At 46.4% G+C, this 20,314-nt stretch overlaps 3 non-coding genes and 34 pseudogenes across 3 annotated transcripts; 23 read left to right on the forward strand and 14 right to left on the reverse strand.

Annotated features, from left to right (window-relative positions):
* The first annotated feature begins 67 nt into the window (after positions 1–67).
* LOC148248342 (5S ribosomal RNA) lies at positions 68–186 on the forward strand (annotated as a pseudogene).
* A 558-nt stretch (positions 187–744) lies between these two features.
* Positions 745–863, forward strand: LOC148248343 (5S ribosomal RNA; annotated as a pseudogene).
* An 886-nt stretch (positions 864–1,749) lies between these two features.
* LOC148248344 (5S ribosomal RNA) lies at positions 1,750–1,868 on the forward strand (annotated as a pseudogene).
* A 209-nt stretch (positions 1,869–2,077) lies between these two features.
* LOC148248345 (5S ribosomal RNA) lies at positions 2,078–2,195 on the forward strand (annotated as a pseudogene).
* Positions 2,196–2,759: 564 nt separating this feature from the next.
* On the forward strand, positions 2,760–2,878 carry LOC148248346 (5S ribosomal RNA; annotated as a pseudogene).
* Positions 2,879–3,437: 559 nt separating this feature from the next.
* On the forward strand, positions 3,438–3,556 carry LOC148248347 (5S ribosomal RNA; annotated as a pseudogene).
* An 865-nt stretch (positions 3,557–4,421) lies between these two features.
* On the forward strand, positions 4,422–4,540 carry LOC148248348 (5S ribosomal RNA; annotated as a pseudogene).
* A 559-nt stretch (positions 4,541–5,099) lies between these two features.
* LOC148248349 (5S ribosomal RNA) lies at positions 5,100–5,218 on the forward strand (annotated as a pseudogene).
* Positions 5,219–5,422: 204 nt separating this feature from the next.
* On the forward strand, positions 5,423–5,541 carry LOC148248350 (5S ribosomal RNA; annotated as a pseudogene).
* A 561-nt stretch (positions 5,542–6,102) lies between these two features.
* On the forward strand, positions 6,103–6,220 carry LOC148248351 (5S ribosomal RNA; annotated as a pseudogene).
* A 203-nt stretch (positions 6,221–6,423) lies between these two features.
* LOC148248352 (5S ribosomal RNA) lies at positions 6,424–6,542 on the forward strand (annotated as a pseudogene).
* A 210-nt stretch (positions 6,543–6,752) lies between these two features.
* Positions 6,753–6,871, forward strand: LOC148248353 (5S ribosomal RNA; annotated as a pseudogene).
* A 204-nt stretch (positions 6,872–7,075) lies between these two features.
* On the forward strand, positions 7,076–7,194 carry LOC148248354 (5S ribosomal RNA; annotated as a pseudogene).
* Positions 7,195–7,404: 210 nt separating this feature from the next.
* On the forward strand, positions 7,405–7,522 carry LOC148248355 (5S ribosomal RNA; annotated as a pseudogene).
* A 204-nt stretch (positions 7,523–7,726) lies between these two features.
* LOC148248356 (5S ribosomal RNA) lies at positions 7,727–7,845 on the forward strand (annotated as a pseudogene).
* Positions 7,846–8,408: 563 nt separating this feature from the next.
* LOC148248357 (5S ribosomal RNA) lies at positions 8,409–8,527 on the forward strand (annotated as a pseudogene).
* Positions 8,528–8,732: 205 nt separating this feature from the next.
* LOC148248358 (5S ribosomal RNA) lies at positions 8,733–8,851 on the forward strand (annotated as a pseudogene).
* A 973-nt stretch (positions 8,852–9,824) lies between these two features.
* Positions 9,825–9,943, forward strand: LOC148248359 (5S ribosomal RNA; annotated as a pseudogene).
* A 209-nt stretch (positions 9,944–10,152) lies between these two features.
* LOC148248360 (5S ribosomal RNA) lies at positions 10,153–10,271 on the forward strand. The gene has a single exon (XR_015815845.1). It is a non-coding gene; the product is annotated as a 5S ribosomal RNA (ribosomal RNA).
* Positions 10,272–10,476: 205 nt separating this feature from the next.
* On the forward strand, positions 10,477–10,595 carry LOC148248361 (5S ribosomal RNA; annotated as a pseudogene).
* A 236-nt stretch (positions 10,596–10,831) lies between these two features.
* LOC148248362 (5S ribosomal RNA) lies at positions 10,832–10,950 on the forward strand (annotated as a pseudogene).
* A 210-nt stretch (positions 10,951–11,160) lies between these two features.
* LOC148248363 (5S ribosomal RNA) lies at positions 11,161–11,279 on the forward strand (annotated as a pseudogene).
* A 648-nt stretch (positions 11,280–11,927) lies between these two features.
* LOC148248364 (5S ribosomal RNA) lies at positions 11,928–12,045 on the reverse strand (annotated as a pseudogene).
* Positions 12,046–12,606: 561 nt separating this feature from the next.
* Positions 12,607–12,725, reverse strand: LOC148248365 (5S ribosomal RNA; annotated as a pseudogene).
* A 202-nt stretch (positions 12,726–12,927) lies between these two features.
* Positions 12,928–13,046, reverse strand: LOC148248366 (5S ribosomal RNA; annotated as a pseudogene).
* Positions 13,047–13,605: 559 nt separating this feature from the next.
* On the reverse strand, positions 13,606–13,724 carry LOC148248367 (5S ribosomal RNA; annotated as a pseudogene).
* A 558-nt stretch (positions 13,725–14,282) lies between these two features.
* LOC148248368 (5S ribosomal RNA) lies at positions 14,283–14,401 on the reverse strand (annotated as a pseudogene).
* A 563-nt stretch (positions 14,402–14,964) lies between these two features.
* LOC148248369 (5S ribosomal RNA) lies at positions 14,965–15,083 on the reverse strand (annotated as a pseudogene).
* Positions 15,084–15,292: 209 nt separating this feature from the next.
* LOC148248370 (5S ribosomal RNA) lies at positions 15,293–15,411 on the reverse strand (annotated as a pseudogene).
* A 204-nt stretch (positions 15,412–15,615) lies between these two features.
* LOC148248371 (5S ribosomal RNA) lies at positions 15,616–15,734 on the reverse strand (annotated as a pseudogene).
* Positions 15,735–15,939: 205 nt separating this feature from the next.
* Positions 15,940–16,058, reverse strand: LOC148248372 (5S ribosomal RNA; annotated as a pseudogene).
* Positions 16,059–16,618: 560 nt separating this feature from the next.
* LOC148248373 (5S ribosomal RNA) lies at positions 16,619–16,737 on the reverse strand. The gene has a single exon (XR_015815769.1). It is a non-coding gene; the product is annotated as a 5S ribosomal RNA (ribosomal RNA).
* Positions 16,738–17,267: 530 nt separating this feature from the next.
* LOC148248374 (5S ribosomal RNA) lies at positions 17,268–17,386 on the reverse strand (annotated as a pseudogene).
* Positions 17,387–17,590: 204 nt separating this feature from the next.
* LOC148248375 (5S ribosomal RNA) lies at positions 17,591–17,708 on the reverse strand (annotated as a pseudogene).
* A 561-nt stretch (positions 17,709–18,269) lies between these two features.
* LOC148248376 (5S ribosomal RNA) lies at positions 18,270–18,388 on the reverse strand (annotated as a pseudogene).
* Positions 18,389–18,593: 205 nt separating this feature from the next.
* Positions 18,594–18,712, reverse strand: LOC148248377 (5S ribosomal RNA). Its single transcript, XR_015814833.1, has one exon. It is a non-coding gene; the product is annotated as a 5S ribosomal RNA (ribosomal RNA).
* A 566-nt stretch (positions 18,713–19,278) lies between these two features.
* LOC148248378 (5S ribosomal RNA) lies at positions 19,279–19,397 on the forward strand (annotated as a pseudogene).
* Positions 19,398–20,314: the final 917 nt, after the last annotated feature.

Below are 20,314 nucleotides of genomic sequence, written 5' to 3' on the forward strand. Positions count from 1 at the left end.
AGGAAACAATTGACGGGAGGGGGAAGAAAGGAGAAGGAGTGTATGTATTTGCAGTGCGAAATTAAACAGGTGCGATCATACCAGCACTAAAGCCCCGGATCCCATCAGAACTCTGCAGTTAAGTGTGCTTGGGCGAGAGTATTACTCGGATGGGTTACCTCCTGCGAAGTCCTTATATTTCACCCATTTTCTCGGGAGGTCCTCGTGTTGCACCCATCTTTTTGCAGATGATTCTTTCGACGTTACACGGGAAATGATTTATGGTCCGCAGGTTTATTCGCAAATGTGAGTCACCGCGCCGTGGCATTTTACTTGATATTAGAACGAGTACGGGAGGTGCAGTGCGCACGCACAAGGAAACAAATGACGGGAGGAGGAAGAAAAGAGAAGGAGTGTATGTATTTGAAGCGCAAAATTAAACAAGTGGCATCAAACCAGCACTAATGCACTGGATCCCATCAGAACTCTGCAGTTAAGTGTGCGTGGTCGAGAGTAGTACTCGGATGGATGACCTCTTGGGAAGTCCTCGTATCGTAACCATTTTTTTTCAGATGGGTCGTTCGATGTTACGCGCGACTGGAACTATGGTCCGCTGGTTTATACGAAAATGTGAGTCAAGAATCAGGGGCATTTTAATCGATATTAGAACGAGAAGGAGAGGTGCAGTGTGAACGCACAAGGAAACAAATGATGGGAGGGGGGGAGGGAAGAAGGAGTGTATGTATTTTCCGCACGAAATTAAACAGGTGCGGTCACACCAGCACAAATGCACCGGATCCCATCAGAACTCCGCAGTTAAGTGTGCTTTGGCGAAAGTAGTACAATGATGGGTTACCTCCTGGGAAGTTCTCGTGTTGCACCCATTTTCTTTTTTTCAAATGTGCCGTGCAACGTTACGCGCGACTTTAATTATCATCTGCAGATTTATTCGCAAATGTGAGTCACGGTGCCGTGGCATTTTACTTGATATTTGAAAGAGAACGAGAGGTTCAGTGCGCACGCACAAGGAAACAAATGACGGGAGGGGGGACGGAAGGAGAAAGAGTGTATGTATTTGCAGTGCAGAATGAAACATGAGGGATCATACCAGCACTAATGCAACGGATTCTATCAGAACTCCGCAGTTAAGGGTGCTTGGGCGAGAAAAGTACTCGGATGGCTGACCTCCTGCGAAGTCCTTATATTTCACCCATTTTCTTGGGAGGTCCTCGTGTTGCACCCATCTTTTTGCAGATGATTCTTTCGACATTACGCGCGACTTGATTTATGGTCCGCAGATTTATTCGAAAATGTGAGTCACGGCACCGTGGCATTTTACTTGATATTAGAACGAGTACGGGAGGTGCAGTGCGCACGCACAAGGAAGCAAATGACGGGATGAGGAAGAAACGAGAATGAGTGTATGTATTTGAAGCCCAAAATTAAACAAGTGGCATCATACCAGCACTACTGTAATGGATCCCATTAGAACTCTGCAGTTAAGTGTGCTTGGACGAGAGTAGTACTCGGATGGGTGACCTCTTGGGAAGTCCTCGTATCGCAATAATTTTTTTTCAGATGGGTCGTTCGACGTTACGCGCGACTGGAACTATGGTCCGCTGGTTTATACGCAAATGTGAGTCAAGAATCAGCGGCATTTTAATCGATATTAGAACGAGAAGGAGAGGTGCAGTGTGAACGCACAAGGAAACAAATGAGGGGAGGGGGGAGGGAAGAAGGAGTGTATGTATTTTCAGCACGAAATTAAACAGGTGCGGTCACACCAGCACAAATGCACCGGATCCCATCAGAACTCCGCAGTTAAGTGTGCTTTGGCGAAAGTAGTACAATGATGGGTTACCTCATGGGAAGTTCTCGTGTTGCACCCATTTTCTTTTTTTCAGATGTGCCGTTCGACGTTACGCGCGACTTTAATTATGGTCCGCAGATTTATTCGCAAATGTGAGTCACGGCACCGTGGTATTTTACTTGATATTTGAACGAGAACGAGAGGTGCAGTGCGCACGCACATGGAAACAAATAACGGGAGGGGGAAGAAAGGAGAAGGAGTTTATGTATTTGCAGCGCGAAATTAAACAGGTGCGATCATACCAGCACTAATGCACCGGATCCCATCAGAACTCCGCAGTTAAGTGTGCTTGGGCGAGAGTTGTACTCGGATGGGTGTCCTCCTGGAAGTCCTTGTGTCGCACTAATTTTTTTTTTTCAGACGGGTCGTTCGACGTTACACGCGACTGGAACTAGGGTCCCCTGGTTTATACACAAATGTGAGTCAAGAAGCAGGGGCATTTTAATCAATATTAGAACGAGAAGGAGAGATGCAGAGTGCACGCACAAGGAAACAAATGACGGGAGGGGGGATGGAGGGAGAAAAAGTGTATGTATTTGCAGCGCAGAATGAAACATGAGCAATCATACCAGCACCAATGCAACGGATTCTATCAGAACTCCGCAAGTTAGGGTGCTTGGGCGAGTGTAGCACTAGGATGGGTGACCTCCTACGAAGTCCTTATATTTCACCAATTTTCTTAGGAAGTTCTCGTGTTGCACCCATTTTTTTTACAGATGATTCTTTCGACGATACGCGCGACTTGAATTATGGTCCTCAGGTTTATTCGCAAATGTGAGTCACGGCACTGTAGCATTTTACTTGATATTAGAACGAGCACGGGAGGTGCAGTGCGCACGCACAAGGAAACAAATGACGGGAGGGGGAAGAAAGGAGAAGGAGTTTATGTTTTTGCAGCGCAGAATAAAATGGGTGCGATCATACCAGGACTAATGCACCGGATCCCATCAGAACTTCGCAGTTAAGTGCGCTTGGGAGAGGGTAGTACTCGGATGGCTGATCTCTTGGGAAATCCTCGTGTTGCACCAATTATTTTTCAGACGGGTCATTCGACGTTACGCGCGACTGGAACTGGGTTCCACTCGTTTATACACAAATGTGAGTCAAGAAGCAGGGGCATTTTAATTGATATTAGAACGAGAATGAGAGGTGCAGTGTGAACGCACATGGAAACAATTGATGGGAGGGGGAGGAAAGGAGAAGGAGTGTATGTATTTTCAGCACGAAATGAAACAAGTGCGATCATACCAGCACTAATGCAGCGGATTCTATCAGAACTTCGTAGGTAAGGGTGCTTCGGCGAGAGTAGTACTAGTATGGGTTACCTCCTGCGAAGTCCTTATATTTCACTCATTTTCTTGTGAAGTCCTCGTGTTGCACCCATTTTTTTGCAGATGATTCTTTCGACATTATGCGCGACTTGAATTATGGTCCTCAGGTTTATTCGTAAATGTGAGTCACGGCACCGTAGTATTTTACCTGATATTAGGATGAGCACGGGAGGTGCAGTGCGCACGCACAAGGAAACAAATGACGGGAGGTGGAAGAAATGAGAAGGAGTTTATCTATTTGCAGCACGAAATTAAACGGGTGCGATCATACAATAACTAATGCACCGGATCCCATCAGAACTCCGCAGTTAAGTGTGCTTGGGCGAGAGTAGTACTAGCATGGGTTACCTCCTGCGAAGTCCTTATATTTCACCCATTTTCTTGTTAAGTCCTCGTGTTGCACCCATTTTTTTGCAGATGATTCTTTCGACGTTACGCGCGACTTGAATTATGGTCCTCAGGTTTATTCGCAAATGTGAGTCACGGTGCTATAGCATTTTCTTGATATTTGAACGAGAACAGGAGGTGCAGTGTGCATGCACAAGGAAACAAATGACGGGAGGGGGTAGAAAGGGGAATGAGTTTATGTATTTGCAGTGCAAAATTAAACAGGTGCGAACATACCAGCACTAATGCACCGGATCCCATCAGAACTCCGCAGTGAAGTTTGCTTGGGCAAGATTAGTATTCGGATGGGTTGTTCGACGTTACACGCGAATGGAATTATAAATCACTGGTTTATTTGCAAAGGTGACTCACGGTGCCGGGGCATATTACTTGATATTAGAACGAGAAAGAGAGATGCAGAGTGCACGCACAAGGAAACAAATGACGGGAGGGGGGATGGGAGGAGAAAGAGTGTATGTATTTGCAGTGCAGAATTAAACAGGTGCGATCATACCAGCACTAATGCAGTGGATTCTATCAGAACTCCGTAGGTAAGGGTGCTTGGGCGAGAGTAGTACTAGCATGGCTTACCTCCTGTGAAGTCCTTATATTTCACCCATTTTCTTGTAAAGTCCTCGTGTTGCACCTATTTTTTTGCAAATGATTCTTTCGACGTTACGCGCGACTTGAATTATGGTCCTCAGGTTTATTCGCAAATGTGAGTCACGGCACCGTAGTATTTTACTTGATATTAGAACGAGCACGGGAGGTGCAGTGCACACGCAGAAGGAAACAAATGACGGGAGGGGGAAGAAAGGAGAAGGAGTTTATATATTTGCAGTTCGAAATTAAACGGGTTTGATCATACCAGCACTAATGCACCGGATCCCATCAGAACTCCGCAGTTAAGTGTGCTTGGGTGAGTGTAGTACTCGCATGGGTGACCTCCTTGGAAGTCCTCGTGTCGCACCAATTTTTTTTCAGACGGGTCGTTCGACTTTACGCGCGACTGGAACAAGGGTCCGCTGGTTTATACGCAAATGTGAGTCAAGAAGCAGTGGCATTTTAATCGATATTAGAACGAGAAGGAGAGGTGCAGTGTGAACGCAGAAGGAAACAATTGATGGGAGAGGGAGGGAAGGAGAAGGAGTGTTTGTATTTTCAGCACGAAATGAAACAGGTGCGATTATACCAGCACTAATGCAACAGATTCTATCAGAACTCCGCAGGTAAGGGTGCTTTGGCGAGAGTATTACTAGCATGGATTACCTCCTGCAAAGTCCTTATATTTCACCCATTTTCTTGTGAAGTCCTCGTGTTGCACCCATTTAATTGCAGGTGATTCTTTCGACGTTACGCGCGACTTGAATTATGGTCCTTAGGTTTATTCGCAAATGTGAGTCACGGCGCTGTGGCATTTTACTTGATATTAGAACGAGAACGGGAGGTGCAGTGCGCACGCACAAGGAAACAAATGACGGGAGGGGGAAGAAAGGGGAATGAGTTTATGAATTTGTAGCGCGAAATTAAATAGGTGCGATCATACCAGCACTAATGCACCGGATCCCATTAGAACTCCGCACTTAAGTGTGCTTGGGCGAGATTAGTACTCGGATGGGTGACCTCCTTGGAAGTCCTCGTGTCGCCCCAATTTTTTTTCAGACGGGTCGTTCGACGCTACGCGCCTCTGGAACTAGGGTCCGCTGGTTTATACGCAAATGTGACTCAAGAAGCAGGGGCATTTTAATCGACATTAGAACGAGAAGGAGAGATGAAGTGTGAACGCACAAGGAAACAAATGACGGAGGGGGAAGAAAGGTGAAGGAGTGTATGTATTTGCAGCGCGAAATTAAACAGGTGCGATCATACCAGCACTAAAGCCCCGGATCCCATCAGAACTCCGCAGTTAGGTGTGCTTGAGCGAGAGTAGTACTCGGATGGGTGACCACTTGGGAAGCCCTCGTGTTGCACCTTTTTTTTCTCGGATGTGTTGTTCGACGTTACGCGCGAATAGAATTATAAACCACTGGTTCATTTACAAAGGTGAGTCACGGTGCTGGGGCATATTACTTGATATTAGAACGAGAAAGAGAGATGCAGAGTGCACGCACAAGGAAACAAATGACGGGAGAAGGGATGGGAGGAGGAAGAGTGTACGTATTTGCAGTGCAGAATGAAGCATGAGGGATCATACCAGTACTAATGCAACGGATTCTATCAGAACTCCGCAGTTAAGGGTGCTTGGGCGAGAAAAGTACTCAGATGGGTGACCTCCTGCGAAGTCCTTATATTTCACCCATTTTCTTGGGAGGTCCTCGTGTTGCACCCATCTTTTTGCAGATGATTCTTTCGACGTTACGCGCGACTTGATTTATGGTCCGCAGGTTTATTCGCAAATGTGAGTCACGGCGCCGTGGCATTTTACTTGATATTAGAACGAGAACGAGAGGTGCAGTGCGCACGCAAAAGGAAACAAATGACGGGAGGAGGAAGAAAAGAGAAGAAGTGTATGTATTTGAAACGCAAAATTAAACAAGTGGCATCATACCAGCACTAATGCTCTGGATCCCATCAGAATTCTGCAGTTAAGTGTGCTTGGGCGAGAGTAGTAGTCGGATGGGTGACCTCTTGGGAAGTCCTCGTATCGCAACAATTTTTTTTCAGATGGGTCGTTCGACGTTACGCGCTACTGGAACTATGGTCCGCTGGTTTATACGCAAATGTGAGTCAAGAATTAGGGGCATTTTAATCGATATTAGAACGAGAATGAGAGGTGCAGTGTGAACGCACAAGGAAACAAATGATGGGAGGGGGGAGGGAAAAAGGAGTGTATGTATTTTCAGAACGAAATTAAACAGGTGCGGTCACACCAACACAAATGCACCGGATCCAATCAGAACTCCGCAGTTAAGTGTGCTTTGGCGAAAGTAGTACAATGATGGGTTACCTCATGGGAAGTTCTCGTGTTGCACCCATTTTTTTTTTTTTCAGATGTGCCGTTCGACGTTACGCGCGACTTTAATTATGGTCCGCAGATTTATTTGCAAATGTGAGTCACGGCGCCGTGGCATTTTACATGATATTTGAACGAGAACGAGAGGTGCAGTGCGCACGCACAAGGAAATAAATGACGGGAGGGGGAAGAAAGGGGAATGAGTTTATGTATTTGCAGCGCGAAATTAAACAGGTGCGATCATACCAGCACTGATGCACCGGATCCCATCAGAACTCAACAGTGAAGTGTGCTTGGGCGAGAGTAGTACTCGGATGGGTGACCTCTTGGGAAGTCCTCGTATCGCAACAATTTTTTTTCAGAGGGGACGTTCGACGTTACGCGCGAATGGAACTATGGTCCGCTGGTTTATACGCAAATGTGAGTCAAGAATCAGGGGCATTTTAATCGATGTTAGGACGAGAATGAGAGTTGCAGTGTGAACGCACAAGGAAACAAATGATGGGAGGCAGGGAGGGAAGAAGGAGTGTATGTATTTTCAGCACGAAATTAAACAGGTGCGGTCACACCAGCACAAATGCACCGGATCCCATCAGAACTCCGCAGTTAAGTGTGCTTTGGCGAAAGTAGTACAATGATGGGTTACCTCCATGAAAGTTCTCGTGTTGCACCCATTTTCTTTTTTTCAGATGTGTCGTTCGACGTTACGCGCGACTTTAATTATGATCCGCAGATTTATTCGCAAATGTGAGTCACGGCGCCGTGGCATTTTACTTGATATTTGAACGAGAACGGGAGGTGCAGTGCGCACGCACAAGGAAACAAATGACGGGAGGAGGAAGAAAAGAGAAGAAGTGTATGTATTTGAAGCACAAAATTAAACAAGTGGCATCATACCAGCACTAATGCACTGGATCCCATCAGAACTCTGCAGTTAAGTGTGCTTGGGTGAGAGTAGTACTCGGATGGGTGACCTCTTTGGAAGTCCTCGTATCGCAATAATTTTTTTTCAGATGGGTCGTTCGACATTACGCGCGACTGGAACTATGGTCCGCTGGTTTATACGCAAATGTGAGTCAAGAATCAGGGGCATTTTAATCGATATTAGAACGAGAAGGAGAGGTGCAGTGTGAACGCACAAGGAAACAAATGATGGGAGGGGGGGAGGGAAGAAGGAGTGTATGTATTTTCAGCACGAAATTAAACAGATGCGGTCACACCAGCACAAATGCACAGGATCCCATCTGAACTCCGCAGTTAAGTGTGCTTTGGCGAAAGTAGTACAATGATGGGTTACCTCCTGGGAGGTTCTCGTGTTGCACCCATTTTCTTTTTTTCAGATGTGCCGTTCGACGTTACGCGCGACTTTAATTATGGTCCGCAGATTTATTCGCAAATGTGAGTCACGGGACCGTGGTATTTTACCTGATATTTGAACGAGAACGAGAGGTTCAGTGCGCACGCACAAGGAAACAAATGACGGGAGGGGGAAGAAAGGAGAAGGAGTTTATGTATTTGCAGCGCGAAATTAAACAGGTGCGATCATACAAGCACTAATGCACCGGATCCCATCACAACTCCGCATTTAAGTGTGCTTGGGCGAGAGTAGTACTCGGATGGGTTACCTCCTGCGAAGTCCTTATATTTCACCCATTTTCTTGTGAAGTCCTCGTGTTGCACCCATTTTTTTGCAGATGATTCTTTCGACGTTACGCGCGACTTGAATTATGGTCCTCAGGTTTATTCGCAAATGTGAGTCACGGCACTGTAGCATTTTACTTGATATTAGAACGAGAACGGGAGGTGCAGTGCGCACGCACAAGGAAACAAATGATGGGAGGGGGAAGAAAGGAGAATGAGTTTATGTATTTGCAGTGCAAAATTAAACAGGTGCGATCATACTAGCACTAATACACTGGATCCCATCAGAACTCCGCAGTGAAGTCTGCTTGGGCGAGATTAGTACTCGGATGGGTGACCTCCTGGGAAGTCCTCGTGTCGCACCAATTTTTTTTCAAATGGGTCGTTCGACATTACGCGCGTCTGGAACTAGGGTCTGCTGGTTTATACGCAAATGTGAGTCAAGAAGCAGGGGCATTTTAATCGATATTAGAACGAGAATGAGAGGTGAAGTGTGAACGCACAAGGAAACAAATGACGGGAGGGGGAAGAAATGAGAAGGAGTGTATGTATTTGCAGCACGAAATTAAACAGGTGCGATCATACCAGCACTAAAGGTCCGGATTCCATCAGAACTCCGCAGTTAAGTGTGCTTGGGCGAGAGTAGTACTCGGATGGGTCACCACCTGAGAAGCCCTCGTGTTGCACCTATTTTTTTTTCGGATGGGTTGTTCGACGTTACGCGTGAATGGAATTATAAACCGCTGGTTCATTTGCAAAGGTGAGTCACGGTGCCGGGGCATATTACTTGGTATTAGAACGAGAAAGAGAGATGCAGAGTGCACGCACAAGGAAACAAATGACGGGAGGGGGGATGGAAGGAGAAAGAGTGTATGTATTTGCAGTGCAGAATGAAACATGAGGGATCATACCAGCACTAATGCAACGGATTCTATTAGAACTCCGCAGTTAAGGGTGCTTGGGCGAAAAAAGTACTCAGATGGGTGACCTCCTGCGAAGTCCTTATATTTCACCCATTTTCTTGGGAGGTCCTTGTGTTGCACCCGTCTTTTTGCAGATGATTCTTTCGAATTTTCTTAGGAAGTCCTTGTGTTGCACCCATTTTTTTGAAGATGATTCTTTCGACGATACGCGCAACTTGCATTATGGTCCTCAGGTTTCTACACAAATGTGAGTCACGGCACCGTAGCATTTTACTTTATATTAGAACGAGCACGGGAGGTGCAGTGCGCACGCACAAGTAAACAAATGACGGGAGGGGGGATGGAGGGAGAAAAAGTGTATGTATTTGCAGCGCCGAATGAAACATGAGCAATCATACCAGCACCAATGCAACGGATTCTATCAGAACTCCGCAAGTTAAGGGTGCTTGGGCGAGAGTAGCACTAGGATGGGTGACCTCCTGCGAAGTCCTTATATTTCACAAATTTTCTTAGGAAGTCCTCGTGTTGCACCCATTTTTTTTGCAGATGATTCTTTCGACGATACGCGCGACTTGAATTATGGTCCTCAGGTTTATTCGCAAATGTGAGTCACGGCACCGTAGTATTTTACTTTATATTAGAAGGAGCACGGGAGGTGCAGTGCGCACGCACAAGGAAACAAATGACGGGAGGGGGAAGAAAGGGGAATGAGTTTATGTATTTGCAGCGCAAAATTAAACAGGTGCGATCATACCAGCACAAATGCACCGGATCCCATCAGAACTCCGCAGTTAAGTGTGCTTTGGTGAAAGTAGTACAATGATGGGTTACCTCGTGGGAAGTTCTCGTGTTGCACCCATTTTCTTTTTTTCAGATGTGTCGTTCGACGTTACGCGCGACTTTAATTATGGTCCGCAGATTTATTCGCAAATGTGAGTCACGGCACCGTGGCATTGTACTTGATATTTGAATGAGAACGAGAGGTGCAGTGCGCACGCACTTGGAAACAAATGACGGGAGGGGGAAGAAAGGAGAAGGAATTTATGTATTTGCAGCGCAAAATTAAACAGGTGCGATCATACCAGCACTAATGCACCGGATCCCATCAGAACTCCGCAGTTAAGTGTGCTTGGGCGAGAGTAGTACTCGGATGGGTGACCTCCTGCGAAGTCCTCGTGTCGCACCAATTTTTTTTCAGACGAGTCGTTCGACGTTACGCGCGACTGGAACTAGGTTCCGCTGGTTTATACGCAAATGTGAGTCAAGAAGCAGGGGCATTTTAATCGATATTAGAACGAGAATGAGATGTGCAGTGTGAACACACAAGGAAACAATTGATGGGACGGGGAGGGAAGGAGAAGGAGTGTATGTATTTTCAGCACGAAATGAAACAGGTGCGATCATACCAGCACTAATGCAACGGATTCTATCAGAACTCCGTAGGTAAGGGTGCTTGGGTGAGAGTAGTACTAGCATGGGTTACCTCCTGCGAAGTCCTTATATTTCACCCATTTTCTTAGGAAGTTCTCGTGTTGCACCTATTTTTTTTGCAGATGATTCTTTCGACGATACGCGCGACTTGAATTATGGTCCTCAGGTTTATTCGCAAATGTGAGTCACGGCACCGTAGCATTTTACTTTATATTAGAAGGAGCACGTGAGGTGCAGTGCGCACGCACAAGGAAACAAATGACGGGAGGGGGAAGAAAGGGGAATGAGTTTATGTATTTGCAACGCAAAATTAAACAGGTGCGATCATACCAGCACAAATGCACCGGATCCCATCAGAACTACGCAGTTAAGTGTGCTTTGGTGAAAGTAGTACAATGATGGGTTACCTCGTGGGAAGTTCTCGTGTTGCACCCATTTTCTTTTTTTGCAGATGTGCCGTTCGACGTTACGCGCGACTTTAATTATGGTCCGCAGATTTATTCGCAAATGTGAGTCACGTCGCCGTGGCATTGTACTTGATATTTGAACGAGAACGAGAGGTGCAGTGCGCACGCACTTGGAAACAAATGACGGGAGGGGGAAGAAAGGAGAAGGAATTTATGTACTTGCAGCGCAAAATTAAACAGGTACGATCATACCAGCACTAATGCACCGGATCCCATCAGAACTCCGCAGTTAAGTGTGCTTGGGCGAGAGTAGTACTCGGATGTGTGACCTCCTGGGAAGTCCTCGCGTTGCAATAATTTTTTTTTCTGACGGGTCGTTCGACGTTACGCGCGACTAGAACTAGGGTCCACTGGTTTATACGCAAATGTGAGTCCAGAAGCAGGGGCATTTTAATCGATATTAGAACGAGAAGGAGAGATGCAGAGTGCACGCACAGGGAAACAAATGACGGGAGGGGTGATGCAGGGAGAAAAAGTGTATGTATTTGCAGCACAGAATTAAACATGAGCAATCATACCAGCACCAATGCAACAGATTCTATCAGAACTCCGCAAGTTAAGGGTGCTTGGGCGAGAGTAGCACTAGGATGGGTGACCTCCTGCGAAGTCCTTATATTTCACCCATTTTTTTGCAGATGATTCTTTCGACGATACGCGCGACTTGAATTATGGTCCTCAGGTTTATTCGCAAATGTGTGACCTCTTGGGATCCGGTGCATTTGTGCTGGTGTGACCGCGCCTGTTTAATTTCGTGCTGAAAATACATTCACTTCTTCTTCCCTCCCCCCCTCCCATCATTTGTTTCCTTGCGCGTTCACACTGCACCTCTCCTTCTCGTTCTAACATCGATGAAAATGCCCCTGATTCTTGACTCACATTTGCGTATAAACCAGCAGACCATAGTTCCAGTCGCGCGTAACGTCGAACGACCCATCTGAAAAAAAATTGTTGCGATACGAGAACTTCCCAAGAGGTCACCCATCCGAGTACTACTCTCGCCCAAGCACACTTAAATGCAGAGTTCTGATGGGATCAAGTGCATTAGTGCTGGTATGATGCCACTTGTTTAATTTTGCGCGTTAAATACATACACTCCTTCTCTATTCTTCCTCCTCCCGTCATTTGTTTCCTTGTGCGTGCGCACTGCACCTCCCGTACTCGTTCTAATATCAAGTAAAATACCACGGTGCCGTGACTCACATTTGCGAATAAACCTGCGGACCATAAATCAAGTCGCGCGTAATGTCGAAAGAATCATCTGCAAAAAGATGGGTGCAACACGAGGACCTCCCAAGAAAATGGGTGAAATATAAGGACTTCGCAGGAGGTCACCCATCCGAGTACTTTTCTCGCCCAAGCACCCTTAACTGTGGAGTTCTGATAGAATCCGTTGCATTAGTGCTGGTATGATCCCTCATGTTTCATTCTACATTGCAAATACATACACTCTTTCTCCTTCCATCCCCCGTCCCGTCATTTGTTTCCTTGTGCGTGCGCACTGCACCTCTCGTTCTCGTTCAAATATCAAGTAAAATGCCACAGTGCCGTGACTCACCTTTGCAAATGAACCAGCGGTTTAGAATTCCATTCGCGCGTAATGTCGAACAACCCATCTGAAAAAAAATAGGTGCAACACGAGGGCTTCCCAGGTGGTCACCGATCCGAGTACTACTCTCGCCCAAGCACACTTAACTGCGGAGTTCTGATGGGATCCGGGGCTGTAGTGCTGGTATAATCGCACCTGTTTAATTTCGCGCTGCAAATACATACACTCCTCCTTTCTTCCCCCTCCCGCCATTTGTTTCCGTGTGCGTTCACACTTCACCTCTCATTCTCGTTCTAATATCAATTAAATTGCCCCTGCTTCTTGACTCACATTTGCGTATAAACCAGCAGACCCTAGTTCCAGACGCGCGTAACGTCGAACGACCCGTCTGAAAAAAAATTTGTGCGACACGAGGACTTCTAAGGAGATCAACCATCTGAATACTAATCTCGCCCAAGCACACTTAACTGCGGAGTTCGGATGGGATCCGGGGCTTTAGTGCTGGTATGATCGCACCTGTTTAGTTTTGCACTGCAAATACATAAACTCATTCCCCTTTCTTCCCCCTCCCGTCATTTGTTTCCTTGTGCGTGCGCACTGCACCTCCCGTTCTCGTTCTAATATCAAGTAAAATGCTACAGCGCCGTGACTCACATTTGCGAATAAACCTGAGGACCATAATTCAAGTCGTGCGTAACGTCGAAAGAATCATCTAAAAAAAAATGGGTGCAACACGAGGACTTCACAAGAAAATGGGTGAAATATAAGGACTTCGCAGGAGGTAACCCATGGTAGTACTACTCTCGCCCAAGCACCCTTACATACGGAGTTCTGACAGAATCCGTTGCATTTGTGCTGGTTTGATCGCACCTGTTTCATTTCGTGCTGAAAATACATACACTCCTTCTCCTTCCCTCCCCCTCCCATCAATTGTTTCCTTGTGCGTTCACACTGCACTTCTCCTTCTCGTTCTAATTTCGATTAAAATGCCCCTGCTTCTAGACTCACATTTGCGTATAAACCAGCGGACACGAGTTCCAGTCGCGCGTAACGTCGAACGACCCGTCTGAAAAAAAATTGTTGCGACACGAGGACTTCCCAGGAGGTCACCCATCCGAGTACTACTCTCGCCCAAGCACACTTCCCTACAGGGTTCTGATGGGATCCAGTGCATTAGCGCTTGTATGATCGCACCCGTTTAATTTCGCGCTGCAAATACATAAACTCCTTCTCCTTTCTTCCCCCTCTCGTCATTTGTTTCCTTGTGCGTGCGCACTACACCTCCCGTTCTCGTTCTAATATCAAGTAAAATGCCACGGCGTCGTGACTCACATTTGCGAATAAACCTGAGGACCATAATTCAAGTCACGCGTAACGTCGAAAGAATCGTCTGCAAAAAATGGGTGCAACACGAGGACTTCAGAAGAAAATGGGTGAAATATAAGGACTTCGCAGGAGGTAACCCATGCTAGTACTACTCTCGCCCAAACACCCTTACCTACGGAGTTCTGATAGAATCCGTTGCATTAGTGATGGTATGATCGCACCTATTTCATTTCGTGCTGAAAATACATACACTCCTTCTCCATCCCTCCCCCTCCCATCAATTGTTTCCTTGTGCGTTCACACTGCACCTCTCCTTCTCGTTCTAATATCGATTAAAATGCCCCTGCTTCTTGACTCACATTTGCGTATAAACCAGCGGACACGAGTTTCAGTCGCGCGTAACGTCGAACGACCTGTCTGAAAATAAATTGGTGCGACACGAGGACTTCCCAAAAGGTCACCCATCCGAGTACTACTCTCGCCTAAGCACACTTAACTGCGGAGTTCTGTTGGGATCCGGTGCATTAGTGCTGGTATTATCGCACCCATTTAATTCTGCGCTGCAAATACATAAACTCCTTCTCCTTTCTTCCCCCTCCCGTCATTTGTTTCCTTGTGCGTGAGCACTGCACCTCCCGTGCTCGTTCTAATATCAAGTAAAATGCTACGGTGTCGTGACTCACATTTGCAAATAAACCTGAGGACCATAATTCAAGTCGCGCGTATCGTCGAAAGAATCATCGGCAAAAAAAATGGGTGCAACACGAGGACTTCCTAAGAAAATTGGTGAAATATAAGGACTTCGCAGGAGGTCACCCATCCTAGTGCTACTCTCGCCCAAGCACCCTTAACTTGTGGAGTTCTGACAGAATCCGTTGCATTGGTGCTGGTATGATTGCTCATGTTTCATTCTGCGCTGCAAATACATACACTTTTTCTCCCTCCATCCCCCCTCCCGTCATTTATTTCCTTGTGCGTGCACTCTGCATCTCTCCTTCTCGTTCCAATATCGATTAAAATACCCCTGCTTCTTGACTCACATTTGCGTATAAATCAGTGGACCCTAGTTCCAGTCGCGCGTTACGTCGAACGATCCGTCTGAAAAAAAAATTAGTGCGACATGAGGACTTCCCAAGAGGTCACCCATCCGAGTACTACTCTCGCCCAAGCACACTTAACTGAGGAGTTTTGATGGGATCTGGTGCATTAGTGCTGGTATGATCGCACCTGTTTAATTTCGCGCTGCAAATACATAAACTCCTTCTCCTTTCTTCCCCCTCCCGTCATTTGTTTCCTTTTGCGTGCGCACTGCACCTCTCGTTCTCGTTCAAATATCAAGTAGAATACCACGGCGCCGTGACTCACATTTGCGAATAAATCTGCGGACCATAATTAAAATCGCGCGTAACGTCGAACGGCACATCTGAAAAAAAGAAAATGGGTGCAATACGAGAACTTCCCAGGAGGTAACACATCATTGTACTACTTTCGCCAAAGCACACTTAACTGCGGAGTTCTGATGGGATCCGGTGCATTTGTGCTGGTGTGACCGCACCTGTTTAATTTCGTGCTGAAAATACATACACTCCTTCTTCCCTCCCCCCTTCCCATCATTTGTTTCCTTGTGCGTTCACACTGCACCTCTCCTTCTCGTTCTAATATCGATTAAAATTCCCCTGATTCTTGACTCACATTTGCGTATAAACCAGCGGACCATAGTTCCAGTCGCGCGTAACGTCGAACGACCCCTCTGAAAAAAAATTGTTGCGATACGAGGACTTCCCAAGAGGTCACACATCCGAGTACTACTCTCGCCCAAGCACACTTCACTGCGGAGTTCTGATGGGATCCGGTGCATTAGTGCTGGTATGATCGCACCTGTTTAATTTTGCGCTGCAAATACATAAACTCATTCCCCTTTCTTCCCCCTCCCGTCATTTGTTTCCTTGTGCGTGCGCACTGCACCATCCGTTCTTGTTCTAATATCAAGTAAAATGCTACACCGCTGTGACTCACATTTGCGAATAAACCTGAGGACCATAATTCAAGTCGTACGTAACGTTGAAAGAATCATCTGCAAAAAAATGGGTGCAACACGAGGACTTCCCAAGTGGTCACCCATCCGAGTACTACTCTCGCCTAAGCACAATTAACTGCGGAGTTATGATGGGATTTGTTGCATTAGTGCTGGTATGATCGCACCTGATTAATTTCGCGCTGCAAATACATAAACTCCTTCTCATTTCTTCCCCCTCCCGTCATTTGTTTCCTTGTGCGTGCGCATTGCTCCTCCCGTTCTCGTTCAAATATCAAGTAAAATGCTACAGCGCCGTGACTCACATTTGCGAATAAACCTGAGGACCATAATTCAAGTCGTGCGTAACGTCGAAAGAATCATCTGCAAAAAAATGGGTGCAACACGAGGACTTCACAAGAAAATGGGTGAAATATAAGGACTTCGCAGGAGGTAACCCATGCTAGTACTACTCTCGCCCAAGCACCCTTACCTACGGAGTTCTGATAGAATCCGTTGCATTAGTGCTGGTATGATCGCACCTGTTTCATTTCGTGCTGAAAATACATAGAATTTTTCTCCCTCCATCCCCCCTCCCGTCATTTGTTTCCTTGTGCGTGCACTCTGCATCTCTCCTTCTCGTTCCAATATCGATTAAAATGCCCTTGCTTCTTGACTCACATATGAGTATAAACCAGGGGATCCTAGTTCTAGTCGCGCGTAACGTCGAACGACCCGTCTGAAAGTAAATTGGTGCGACACGAGGACTTCCCAGGAGGTCACCCATCCGAGTACTACTCTCGCCCAAGCACACTTAACTGCGGAGTTCTGATGGGATCCGGTGCATTAATGCTGGTATGATCGCACCCGTTTAATTTTGCGCTGCAAATACATAAACTCCTTCTCCATTCTTCCCCCTCCCGTCATTTGTTTCCTTGTGCGTGCGCACTGCACCTACCGTGCTCGTTCTAATATCAAGTAAAATGCTACGGTGCCGTGACTCACATTTGCGAATAAACCTGAAGACCATAATTCAAGTCGCGCGTATCGTCGAAAGAATCATCTGCAAAAAAATGGGTGAAATATAAGGACTTCGCAGGAGGTCACCCTTCCTAGTGCTACTCTCGCCCAAGCACCCTTAACTTGCGGAGTTCTGATAGAATCCGTTGCATTGGTGCTGGTATGATTGCTCATGTTTCATTCTGCGCTGCAAATACATACACTTTTTCTCCCTCCATCCCCCCTCCCGTCATTTGTTTCCTTGTGCGTGCACTCTGCATCTCTCCTTCTCGTTCTAATATCGATTAAAATGCCCCTGCTTCGTGACTCACATTTGCGTATAAACCAGTGGACCCTAGTTCCAGACGCGCGTAACGTCGAACGACTCGTCTGAAAAAAATTGGTGTGACACGAGGACTTCCCAGGAGGTAACACATCATTGTACTACTTTCGCCAAAGCACACTTAACTGCGGAGTTCTGATGGGATCCGGTGCATTTGTGCTGGTGTGACCGCACCTGTTTAATTTCGTGCTGAAAATACATACATTCCTTCTTCCCTCCCCCCCTCCCATCATTTGTTTCCTTGTGCGTTCACACTGCACCTCTCCTTCTCGTTCTAATATCGATTAAAATTCCCCTGATTCTTGACTCACATTTGCGTATAAACCAGCAGACCATAGTTCCAGTCGCGCGTAACGTCGAACGACCCATCTGAAAAAAACTTGTTGCAATACGAGGACTTCCCAAGAGGTCACCCATCCGAGTACTACTCTTGCCCAAGCACACTTAACTGCAGAGTTTTGATGGGATCCAGTGCAGTAGTGCTGGTATGATGCCACTTATTTAATTTTGCGCTTCAAATACATACACTCATTCTCTTTTCTTCCTCATCCCGTCATTTGTTTCCTTGTGCGTGCGCACTGCACCTCCCGTACTCGTTCTAATATCAAGTAAAATGCCACGGCGCCGTGACTCACATTTGCGAATAAATCTGCGGACCATAAATCAAGTCGCGCGTAACGTCGAAAGAATCATCTGCAAAAAGATGTGTGCAACACGAGGACCTCCCAAGAAAATGGGTGAAATATAAGGACTTCGCAGGAGGTCATCCATCCGAGTACTTTTCTCGCCCAAGCACCCTTAACTGCGGAGTTCTGATAGAATCCGTTGCATTAGTGCTGGTATGATCCCTCATGTTTCATTCTGCACTACAAATACATACACTCTTTCTCCTTCCATCCCCCCTCCCGTCATTTGTTTCCTTGTGCGTGCACTCTGCATCTCTCTTTCTCGTTCTAATATCAAGTAATATGCCCCGGCAACGTGACTCACCTTTGCAAATGAACCAACGGTTTATAATTTCATTCGCGCATAACGTCGAACAACCCATCCGAAAAAAAATTGGTGCAACACGAGGGCTTCCCAAGTTGTCACCCATCCGAGTACTACTCTCGCCCAAGCACGCTTAACTGCGGAGTTCTGATGGGATCTGGAGCTTTAGTGCTGGTATCATCGCACCTGACTAATTTCGCGCTGCAAATACATACACTCCTTCTCCTTTCTTCCCCGTCCCGTCATTTGTTTCCTTGTGCGTTCACACTTTACCTCTCATTCTCGTTGTAATATCGATTAAAATGCCCCTGCTTCTTGACTCACATTTGCGTATAAACCAGCGGACACTAGTTCTAGACACGCGTAACGTCGAACGACCTGTCTGAAAAAAAATTGGTGCGACACGAGGACTTCCCAGGAGGTCACCCATCCGAGTACTAATCTCGCCCAAGCACACTTCACTGCGGAGTTCTGATGGGATCCAGTGCATTAGTGCTGGTATGATCGCACCTGTTTAATTTTGCGCTGCAAATACATAAACTCATTCCCCTTTCTTCCCCCTCCCGTCATTTGTTTCCTTGTGCGTGCGCACTGCACCTCCCGTTCTCGTTCTAATATCAAGTAAAATGCTACAGCGCCGTGACTCACATTTGCGAATAAACCTGAGGACCATAATTCAAGTCGCGCGTAACGTCGAAAGAATCATCTGCAAAAAAATGGGTGCAACACGAGGGCTTCCCAAGTGGTCACCCATCTGAGTACTACTCTCGCCCAAGCACACTTAACTGCAGAACTCCGCAGTTAAGTGTGCTTTGGCGAAAGTAGTACAATGATGGGTTACCTCCTGGGAAGTTCTCGTGCTGCACCCATTTTCTTTTTTTCAGATGTGCCGGTCGACGTTACGCTCGACTTTAATTATGGTCCGCAGATTTATTCGCAAATGTGAGTCACGGCGCCGTGGCATTTTACTTGATATTTGAACGAGAACGTGAGGTGCAGTGTGCACGCACAAGGAAACAAATGACGGGAGGGGGAAGAAAGGAGAAGGAGTTTATGTATTTGCAGCGCAAAATTAGAAAGGTGCGATCATACTAGCACTAATGCACCGGATCCCATTAGAAATCCGCAGTTAAGTGTGCTTCGGCGAGAGTAATACTCGGATGGGTGACCCCCTGGGAAGTCCTCTTGTCGCACTAATTTTTTTTTTCAGACCGGTCGTTCGACGTTATGCGCGACTGCAACTAGGGTCCACTGGTTTATACGCAAATGTGAGTCAAGAAGCAGGGGCATTTTAATCGATATTAGAACGAAAAAGAGAGATGCAGAGTGCACGCACAAGGAAACAAATGACGGGAGGGGGAGGGATGGAGAAAGAGTGCATGTATTTTCAGCACGAAATGAAACAGGTGCAATCATACCAGCACTAATGCATCGGATTCTATCAGAACTCCATACGTAAGGGTGCTTGGGCGAGAGTAGTACTAGCATGGGTTACCTCATGCGAAGTCCATATATTTCACCCATTTTCTTGTAAAGTCCTCGTGTTGCACCCATTTTTTTGCAGATTATTCTTTCGACGTTACGCGCTACTTGAATTATGGTCCTCAGGTTTATTCGCAAATGTGAGTCAAGAAGCAGGGGCATTTTAATCGATATTAGAACGAGAAGGAGAGGTGCAGTGTGAACGCACAAGGAAACAATTGACGGGAGGGGGGATAGAGGGAGAAAAAGTGTATGTATTTGCAGCGCAGAATGAAACATGAGCAATCATACCAGCACCAATGCAACAGATTCTATCAGAACTCCGCAAGTTAAGGGTTCTTGGGCGAGAGTAGCACTAGGATGGATGACCTCCTGCGAAGTCCTTATATTTCAACCATTTTCTTAGGAAATCCTCGTGTTGCACCCATTTTTTTGCATATGATTCTTTCGACAATACGCGCGACTTGAATTATGGTCCTCAGGTTTATTCGCAAATGTGAGTCACGGCACCGTAGCATTTTACTTGATATTAGAACGAGCACGGGAGGTGCAGTGCGCACGCACAAGCAAACAAATGATGGGAGGGGGAAGAAAGGAGAAGGAGTATATGTATTTGCAGCGCAAAATTAAAC

Source organism: Carica papaya, chromosome 8 (assembly GCF_054855325.1).
Source record: "Carica papaya isolate Zhongbai chromosome 8, ASM5485532v1, whole genome shotgun sequence".
Classification (NCBI taxonomy): Eukaryota; Viridiplantae; Streptophyta; class Magnoliopsida; order Brassicales; family Caricaceae; genus Carica; species Carica papaya.